Below are 11,041 nucleotides of genomic sequence, written 5' to 3'. Positions count from 1 at the left end.
TGCCTCAGTGGGCACTTTTGGCCGAGCCTCACAACCTGAGTTGTGAGGAACTCCCTGGAACCCGCATGATGGAAAAAAAGAACCAACTCTCAGAAGTCATCCTCTGGCTTACACACACACACAGAAACCATACACATACAACCAAATATACATGCCACATAGCCACATACATCACACATACCACAAACATGTAACCCCCGACATACACACCATACCACACACTGACATCACACACATGCACCACGCATACACATACACACATATGTAAATTATTAAGAAAGCAACAGTTTTCTTTGTTTTGTTGGTTTTTGTTTTGTTTTATTTTTTGAGACAGGATTTCTCTGTGTAACTTTGGCTGTCCTGAAACTCTTTCTGGAGACCAGGCTGGTCTTGAACTCACAGAGATCCACCTGCCTTTGCCTCTGAGTGCTGAGATTAAAGGCGTGTGCCATCACGTCCAGCAGCAACAGTTTAACCCCACTAGCTTCCAAAATTATTGACACAGAGAGACTATGATTTATTTAACAAGATTAAAGCACTGGAGCTGGGCAGATTTTAATCCTCTAAACTATTTAGCTATCTCTCAGCTACTCAACCCAAGTTATATGCCAATAAATCGTTCTTTATGGGCTGGATCTGATCCATCAGGCCACGGCTTTCTGCATCTTCTGTTCCTTATCCACATCCTCCCCCTGCCTCCTGGTCTCCTAATTGCAAGCCTAAACTACACCTACCTCTCTTCTGCCTAGTTACAGGTTTCAGCATTTTTATTAACCAATTAACTTTAAATTGGGTAAAGGAAGGTTTACACAAAAAGATAGGTGTAGGTGAGAGTGTGCTCATCTGGGTGGCAACCAGACCTTGGGGGCCAGTAATTAGCATTAAAATACAGCAACAGACCAATCCCCCAAAATTCCCCCTTTTTGTCTAAATAAAAAAAGTCTCTTCATCTTACAATAATAAACCCCATACAATAAGAACAAATATAAAACAATCATGAAAACTATCATGTAACAATTACATCTACAATGTCCAGTCCATTTGTAATTGGCAACCTAGGAGAAAGTAGCCTACTATCTATCCTATTTTAGTGAGCTCAAAGTTCTGTATCCAGATTGTTTTTAGCATAGCTTGTAGTTAACAACCTAAAAATTTTATTGAGACCTAAAAATATCTTTTTAAAATAGTTTCTAAATCCTAAAAAAATTAAGCTTAATTGTGAGACTAAACTATTTAGTCTTCCACCACATCAGAGACTTGAGAAGGAAATAATATTACCTAAGAATGTAGAATGTGAAAGCAAGAGAGTTCCAGTAAAAAACAAATGACAGAGACAGCTGGCTGGACAGTCACCCAAAATCTCTCTACCATGTTGGAGCACCAACTTCAGACTTTCAGCCCAGTATATCTGGCAGACTTAATCGAAAAGCAGGAAATATGAAGGACTTGCTTGCCTTGTCTTGGCAGAGCTTGGCAGTTGACTCCTCTGCATTCAAGTTCTGTCCACTTTCAGAGAGTATGTTGTCTGCAGTTGAATAGAGACAGTTTTGCCCAGTGGCTAGCTTGCTGCATTTGAAGCAACTCCATATAAAGGTTTTTTTGATGCTCATAGGTTCTTTGAATCGTCTGGGGGTGCTGCCAGGAGCTGACTTGCCTCAAGTCAAAAAGGCCTTAAATTAATAAAAACATTTTTAAATGCCATATTCTGCAGGTCTCTGAGATTTTTGAAGAATTCTATCTACCTATTTATCTGTCTATCTATAGTAAATCTGAACAAGCAAACATTGCTTGTTTCTAGCTATTTACTATCTCTTTAACCCAGGATGCATATTTCTGTAATGAACTAAACTAGTGTCTTACATAAGCTTGAGTTTGATTACTAACCATAACTTGTATTATTTAATTATTCTAAACAGTTTGTAATAGCAGCTTATAAAAGAATTAGGAGTAAACCTTATATTTATTAATGAGTTGTATAAATGAGGTCTAATACCTCATACCAGAGTAAAAACATACCTGTGTGTATCAAAATTAACCTTAAATTTTTTTTAATATACAAAATTCTATACCAATGTATCAAAAAATAACCTTATTGGAGAATAACAGTTAAATCTCTAAGTTGAAGAATAGATTTAATAATCTACTTTTTATCTTATTATTCCTATATGATATTTCTATATTTCCCCCTCTTCTTCTTAACCTTTATCCCCTTACCTAAGAGAAAAAGATGGAGAAAAGAAAAGAGAGAAATAGTTGAGTCTAAGTTTCTATACCTTGTTTTTCTCAGACTAAGGTCATTAACAACTTGTAACCAATCCCTTTATACTGACAAGCATCCAACACCCAATAAAACAACCAAAACCTATCCTCTCCACCTTACAGGAATGGAATGTCATTCTTTTTTTGGATTTCGTCCTGTTGATTTGGGGACATAGGATACCTTTTGGGGGACCCAAAGAAAATTGGAAAAATGGTTAAGTAACCTAGCAATAACATTTGTTTCCAGGCTCTAAATGTTGGGAAATTTTAGGCTTTATTGAAGTCCTGTTTGGAACAGGCTGATAGGCTGGACCAGTTGGGATCAGTAGCTTTCTTTGAAGCTGTCTTGGAAGCATGCTTTGAGGAACAGCAACTGAAGCAGTCTGAGGCAGGACAATGTAGGATACTGAAATATCTGTATCAGCATCTCAGCCTCCTCCAAGAAGAATCCTGTCAGATCTGGTCTAACTTTACTGGTGTCCAGTTCTTTTGCTCTGAAATCATATAATTTCTCACAAGTAATATACACTCCTAAAATTATAAATGTATGAGATGTGTGGGATCCACAGATCAATTAAGGATGGTTTTCTGCTCTTTGAGTAGAAGAAAGATTTCTATAAATCTCCATTCTTGCCATGTGAAAGAATGGCATGTAAAAATAAGCCATGGGGATTCTGTAGCCAACAAGATTTATTGGCTATGCATAGACATTCATGTCTCAATCAGTCTCAGATCTGTTCCCATTAATGGGATCAGCAGTACAGGTTACCTGCTTGTTCTTTTTTTCTGTGGCCAAGATCTTCAGGAGGCCTTCCCTAGTCAAATCTGATTCTTATTACTTTGGATGGAATCCAAAGCCTTTTCTTTCCTGTTGACATAAACATAAAGCCTCTCTGTCAACATAACATACCTTTTGTCCTGCAGCTTGAAGTTATTATAAGTATAGATTGATTTAATTTAACAGCCCCTCTCTTACCTAGGTCTGCTCCATTTTGACGTCTCTCAAAGAGGATGCATAATATTACCATTACCATTGAACATACAATCATTCTCATGTTGACTATCAAAGCAGGACTGTATGGTGTCCAAATATCCTCCCCTACAGGGACATTTATTATTTTTATTATGATGGGGTTATTCTCAGTCTGGGACCCTGTGTCCCACTGTACCAGGCCAAGCCACCACCTGTCCCCTATGGGAGCCTCACATCTATACAGACTGGCTGGCTTCCCAGACAATGGAAAAAGCATTACCTTTTAAGTTAACCTCACTTAAACCCCTTTCTATCTGTAGTGCTCTAGTGCTATTTAAGCATATTATACTGTTTAGAGATTTGGGTCTGGGTTTGTACTTCTCTGTGGTTATCCTTGCCCAGCCCCTTTTTCTACATGGAATGGGTTCTGCCTTTTAAACATAGGAACTTAGGCCGCCATCCATGTCTCCACCTGTATTGCCCCCTGTGCCCCTCTGTGCCAGGCTGAGCCACCCTGTCTCCATGAGAGCCTCCCACCTATGGGGACTGGCCAGCTGACATCTCACCTCAGTTAACTCTCAATAGCTTTCGGATGTGGGAGGCATGTAGCTTGTATGTTCATCTCTCAGCCTAATGTTGAGTCCTTACATTGACTAACAGACTAAGCTGCAGACGGCCAGAAGCAGCCCAGATCTGTACACCTGGGATTGAAACAAAAGCATCTTCTTATAATATTTCTGTTTTTAAGGAAACCAAAATTCCAGAATTCTCACCACACACAGACACAAATGCACCATACACACACATACACCACACACTCATAAACACCACGCACACATAATAAATACTCGTAACAAAGTTTAATTAAACATTTATATTTTAAATGATTTATAAAATTCAGACAAGAAGCAGAGAATGTACAACATTAAATCGAGGGGGTTGAAGCCGGGAGAGGTGGCACACACCTGTAATCCCAGCACTCAGGGAGGCAGAGGTAGGTGGATCTCTATTTGTTCAAGGCCAGCCTGAGTCCAGGACAGCTAAGACTACATAAAAAAAAAAAAAATACTTTTGAAAAAAAAATCTAGGAAGCTGAGGATACAGCTGAGTTAGTAGAATATTTGCCTCTCATGTAGAAAGCCCTAGGTACCACCCCAACACTAAACAAACCAAATGTCGTGGCACATGCCTGTGAGCCAACACTTGGGAGGAGGAAGAAGGATCAGGAGTTCAGGGTCATCCTCAGCTACACAAGGTCTTTGGGGACAGCCTGATTTGCATGAAATTCTGTTATAATATATAGATTATATATATATATATATATATATATATATATATATATATATATATATCTTTGTGGCACAGACCTATATTCCCAGTCATAAGGAAGCTGAGGCAGGAGGATTGCAAGCTCAACACCTGCCTGGGCTCTGTACTCTAGCAAGTTCAAAACTCTGTCTTACAAAAGTGAAGTTAAACTGTGTAGTAATGACACACACCATTAATCCCAGCACTTGGGAGGCAGAGGCGGGCAGATCTCTGCAAATTTAAGGCCAGTCTGGGATATAGAGGGAGCTCCAAGACATCCAAAGCTAAAAACAAAACAAAACAAAAAACAAACCAAAAAGTAAGAGTTATTAGGTTTGGCTTGATCTTACACAGGCTGGCTTCAAAATCAAGATCCTTCTGCTTCAGGCTGCTAGGTCCTGGGATCACAGCCTGTCTCGCCCTCCCGCTGGTGTCAATTTTAAGAAGTCTCACTTCATACTGCTGTCCAGCAGAGGGACCCAAGAGAAGGGCATGAACTGAGACTGTCACACGGACACACGGAGGATGGAGTCTGTTGGGGTGATCTTTTTGTGCCCTGTGTAAAGATTGTCTTTGTATTATTCAAATGCTGATTTCTGTACCTGACTGAAACCAGAGAACAGGCTAGACTTCAGGATTGTTAATTTTTATTTATACTTAATTTTTTATTTAAATTTATTATTTTTAATTTATTCACTGTACATCCCAAACATAGCCCCCACCCCATATCTCATCCCAGTTGCACCCAGTATTGTTATTTTTATGACAATACTGTCTCATTGTTTTGTAAACATCTTCTCCATCACCTTCTGATTCATTTAATAAAGAGCTGAATGGCCTATAGCAAAGCAGGAGAGAATAGGCGGGACTTACGGGCAGAGACAGGAACTCTGGGAAAGAATCAGGCGCAGGGGCTTTGCGGGCTGGACAAAGAAGAGAGAAGAGACAAGTGGAGGAAGAAACAGGTGCTGGGACTGAGGAGCTGGTCACATGGCAGAATATAGATTAATGTAAATGAGTTAATTTAAGTTATAGGAGCTAGTTGGGAACAAGCCCAAGCCAAGGCCAAGCTTACATAATAATAAAAAGTGTTATTACATGGGTGGCTGGCGAGTCGAGACAGTCTGGTGATAATTGGAGCCCAACGGTTGTGGGAGGGGGTGGATTTGATAGGACTCAGCGCCCCTGTCCCTGTTCGGCAGCCCCTCCCTGGGGGCACTTCAGGATCTGCACAAGGAGAGCTGGGAAAGACTGCAGCCTTCAGTTCTCTTCTGGTTCTGAGGTTTCTGCATAGCCGGGATCCAACAGGAAGGCCGGAAGGTGGGCTCTGCAGCTGGGGCCAGAGGCCTGGCCAGCCAGCCTCAGTCAGTGAAGCTTTTCGTCTCTGGTTGAGTGGCCTAGAGTCCCACCCAGTACCCCAAAGGCCTGGCTCCTTCCCAGCTCTCTTCTCAGGTGGTTCAGGGCCCGGATTCAGAAAATCAAAACATGAAACAGAGCCTCCGGGGCTTTCTGGCGTCTCCACAGAGATTCCCTCCTTCCCAGCCACCTGTGAGAGAAACTGTTCAGATCCATAAATGCTCAGTGACCCATGCTTCGTAGGTGGGAGGCCAGATCCAGCTGGCATGGAGCCCACACCTTACCAGGTGCCAGCACCCACCATGCGTGCCCCAGTGCCAGCTGCAGCCCTAACCGCTGAAAAGAGTGAAGCCCAGGCCAGGCTTGCCATCTGTCGACTGGCCAGACTTTCCTTCCTGTTCTCCCCAAGACTCTCACTTCTGACTTTCCCTGACTGTCCCTAAGGCTCTAGGCATCAAGGGACACAAACCTCCATCTCCTTCCAGGCCTTCTCAATGGTTTCTCCCTGTACTTCAAATCAAGTTGAAAGTTCCGTCCATGACCTTTAAGGCCCTGAAGAAAAGGCCCTTTGCCAGGTGTAGTGGCTCACGCCTTTAATCCCAGCACTCAGGAGGCAGAGGCAGGTGGTTCTCTGAGTTTAAGGCCAGCCTGGTCTGCAGAGTGAGTCCAGAGAAGCCAAAGACTACACAGAGAAACCAAATCTCAAGGGAAAATTTTTTTCTTAAAATAGGGGATGGTCTTGTACACTGTGTATACAGATGCTGATTTCTGTACCGAGATCTGGTTGCTGTCTGGCTGTGGGTGCTGTTATTTCCATGAAGAGTTTCCTGTCTCGATGTTGCATAAAAATTGTTCTCCATCATCTCTGATTTGTTAATAAAGAAGCTGATCTGCCAGTAGCTGGGCAGGAGAGTTAGGGCTCACCTTCCAATCCCAGTTAGAGGGTCCCAGGTAGGAGGAAAGGAGGAGAAGGAGGTGATGAAGAAGTCACCATAAGGAAGCACAGGAGAGTCACCATGAGGATGGAGCAGAAGCAGCCAGGGTGAGACTAAGATGGCAGGCAACAGGAAGTCTGTCAATGTGCTCGGGTTAGAATAGATGAGTATCTACCTAGCTTTAGTGCTAAAGCTTATTAATAAATTTAATAGGTCTCTGTGTCATTATTTAGGAGCTACAACCAGTATAGAAAAAGCTATACCATATTTTTAAAAAACAAAACAACAAAAAGCCACCACCCTGACTACTAAAATTTGAATCTAAAACGTTCCCTAAAGGTTTGTGGCTTGAAGGTTTGGCCCCTAGACATGGCTCTATTTTGGTTGTAGAAACAATGAGAAATGGGACCGCAGCCAAAGAAAGATGTTGCAGGATGCTTGATCCCACTGTGAACCCCGAGACTGTGAACTGTAAAAACCTGTTTCTTGTTTGGTGTGGAGCAGCCCTAACCCACACCTTTTACCTAAGAGCATTCTGTTTACTGTAAAAAAGTGCTTGTAGTTTTTGCTCAGCCCTAGCACATACCTTTAATCCAAGAGTTAAATAAAGGCAATGCTAGGTCAAGAAGCAGAGAGAGAAACCAGCTGAGGGGATTAAACAGAAAGGAGGGACATTGGGAGAAGGGTGTTTAAGACCTTGTGGAGAAGAAAAAAAATAGGTTTTGGCTTTTGGCTTTTTCCTTCTGGAACATCAGGTGAGTAAGAAAGTCAGCTGGGTGCTTTCTCTGCCTCTCTAAACTAGTAGATTTTCACCCCAATATCTGGCTCCTGATATAAAGATGGGTAAAATTGAACAATTGGGATTTTCATTCTTTATAACAACAGAAGATCTATATGGGAAGGTCCTTGGGGGTATGTTATTTCTGACTATTCAGAAGTAGTCTTGCTCTCTGATTTCTGTTCAGCCATGATGTGAATCGTGCTTCTCCACCGTGCCTTCCCCAACACGATGGACTGAACCCTCTGAAACCGTGAGCTGAGTCTGTGGCTCAGTTAGTAGAGTTCTTGCAAGAACTCTAGGTTCAAGTCCCAGCACTGCATATACTAGGGACTGATGGCACATGCCCATGATCCCAGCACTTGAGAGGTAGAAGCAGGAAGATTAGGAGTTCAAAACCATCTTTGGTCACATATCAAGGTCAAGGCCAGCCTGAGATGGGTGAGATCCTGTCTCAAAAACAAATAAGGGTCTGGAGAGGTGGCTTCACAGTTAAGAGGACTACTGCTCTTCCAGAGGACCTGAGTTCAGTTCCCAGCACCCACAAGGTGGCTCACAATCATTTGTAACTCCAGCTCCAGGAACTTTTATGCCCTCTTCTGACCTCTACAGGCAATTCACGCAGGTGGTGAACAAGCACACATGCAGACACAACACTTACACACATAAAATAAAAATAAATTACTCTTTGGGGCTGGAGAGATGGCTCAGTGGTTAAGAGCACTGGCTGCTTTCCAGAGGTCTGAGGTTCGATTTTCAGCACCCACATGGTGGCTCACAACCGTCTGTCACTCCAGTGCAGGGGGACCTGACACCATCGTGCAGTTATACCACAAACAAAACACCAGTGCACATAAAAAGTAAAGATAAATCGCTGAAATTTTAAAAATTAATTGATTGAGTAATCTTCAAAATAAAATAAAAATAAGAATTTGAATAAGTAAACAAAATCTTTCTTTGTTTCTGTCAGGTAAGAGTAATACACTAATCCAATCTTCTCCTCTCCTCTCCTCTATGTCCTTCTGTCCTCTCCCTTTTCTCTCTCTCTTCCTCTCCACTTCATAAGGACACCCTCCTCCTTCTCACCCCATTACACTCAGTCAACTACCCACTTCTCACAAAAGACTTTTCCTTTTTCCTTTTGTGTGTGTGTGCTTTTTTCGTGTTTGTTTGTTTGTTTGTGACAGGTTTTCTCTGTATAACCTTGCCTGTCCTGGACTTGCTTTGTAGACCAGGCTGGCCTCAAACTAACAGAGATCCGCCTGCTTCTGCCTTTGCCTCCCCAAGTGCTGGGATTACAGGTGTGGGCCACCGAATCTGGCGACTTTTCCTTTTTTTCAAGGACCCCAACCTGTTGCACTCTGTGGTGGCTTCATGTTTTCTGTGGAAGGGATGTCTGCATATGTGGCATCTACAGCCACCACAAGACTGCCCAGCTCTGTGTTTGTATTAGCCCTTTGTCCCCAGCCATAAAGCAGTTGTTATTATCCCCATTTACAAGGAGAAACATTTTGTTCACAGATCTTCTTTCATTTACCCGAGGCCATGCACCCAGGAAGCTGTGGTGCCGAGACGCAGAAGGCACCCAAGCTCCAGCTCCTGACTAAAAGAATTCCCACTGCAGAGATAAAGAAAATGAGTCTCTGGCTAGGTATGAGGGGCCACACCTGTGATCCTAGTACCAGGGAGATGGACTCAGAGGATAAGGAGTTCAAAGTCATGCTCTCCTCTGCTACATAGCAAATTGAGGTCGGCCTAAGGTACATGAGATTGTCCGTACAATGGGAGAGGGGCTGGAGAGATGACTCATTAAGAGCACTGGCTGCTCTTCCCGAGGACCTGTATCCAATTCCCAGCACCCATGTGATAATTGTATCTCCAGTCTCAGAGTGTCCAAAGCCCTCTTCTGACCTCCAAGGACAGTACACACATGAGCTGCACAGCTATGTAAGCAGTCCAAACACTCAGACACATAAAACATTTTCAATTTTCTTCATTAAAAAAGAGCACTTGCTGCTCTTGCAGAGGACCCAGGTTAGGTTCCCAGCATCCACACGGCATCTCTTCGCTGTCTGTGACTCCAGTTCCACGGAATCTGGTGCTCTCCACTGATTTCCAAGAACACTAGGCATGCACATGGTACACATATGTACGAGTATAACATTCACACACATAAACAAAAATGAAAGGAAGGAAGGGGAAAGAGGGCACCTCCGTACAGATGGTGCACACCTACAGTTCCAGCTGAGGCAGGAGAATTGTTTGGGCCTGGAGTTTGAGAACATAGTGAGAATGAGAGAGGGGGAAGGAGAGAGTGAGAGCTCAGTGGGACTGGATGCGGGTGGCAGGAAGCAGAACTGAGGGTGGAGCTCAAGTCCGCCACCTTGGGCTCTGAGCACCCCCAACCTGACCCCTCACTGTCTGGTTGAAAGAGCAAGGCAGGCATCCAGGCACATCAGCTAGCAAGGAGGAGCCCAAAGCCGCCTGGGGTCACCAACCACCCATGTAACTAACGCTTCATGATAAAGACCTACCACCACTAAACACCTATTTGGCAGGAAAATCAAATCCCAAATGAGAGTGAGCAGTGAGAAAGTGCAAAGGCTCCTCAGAGAGGCCCTCCAGGAGGGCCAATAAAACACTCAGCCTTTGCCCTGGCAACCCAGCCTTAAAGGACACGCCCTGAGGAATGAGTCCAAGATGAAAGAAACGGAAAAAATGTGTCTGAAGTGTTGCTCGCCTAAAAGCTGAGGAGGCCAGCTTCCTACCGAGAGGAGCCAAGAGAGCCACACATCTCTGCCTCACTGTGCCCAGACGTCCCTCATCCTCCTCTCCTTCTAAGACTTGTTTCCACATCTCAGAGCAGCCTGCAACGTGTACCTTCAGGTTCACTGCTGAGACTCTGAATGTCAGACAAAGACTCAGAGATGACTCCCAGCAGACAGCTGCTAAAGGGGGCGAGGGGCACCTTGTGTGACTGCGAGGGGACCTGGGAGTGAGAATGTGGACCTCTACACATCCAAACATGCCCCTCAGAATTATACAGAGCTGCCCTGCTCAAAAGGGAGAGATGGCTTCCTACTGGTGCCACACTCCTTTAGCCCCAGCTCTGGGAAGCAGAGGCAGGTGGATCTCTGCGAGTTCAAGGCCAGTCTGATCTACAAAGTAGGTCCAGGACAGCCAGGGCTAAAACCCTGTCTCAAAAAAACAAAACAAAATAAACAAACAAGGAATCCCTCTTTCAAAGTGGGCAAGGTGGCATACACCTGTAATCCCAGCACTCAGGAGCCTGAGCCAGGCAGGAGAATTATTGCAATTGTGAACTACATAGTCATTTCTAGACCAGCCTGAGCTACAGTGTGAAGTCTAAGAAAGAGAGCCCCTGACAAAAAAAAAAAAAAAAAAAAAAAAAAAAAAAAAAAAAAAAAAAAA

This window comes from Psammomys obesus, unplaced genomic scaffold (genome assembly GCF_907164565.1).
Source record: "Psammomys obesus unplaced genomic scaffold, mPsaObe1.curated_primary_1811, whole genome shotgun sequence".
Taxonomy (NCBI): Eukaryota; Metazoa; Chordata; class Mammalia; order Rodentia; family Muridae; genus Psammomys; species Psammomys obesus.
This window is presented reverse-complemented; position numbering follows the sequence as displayed.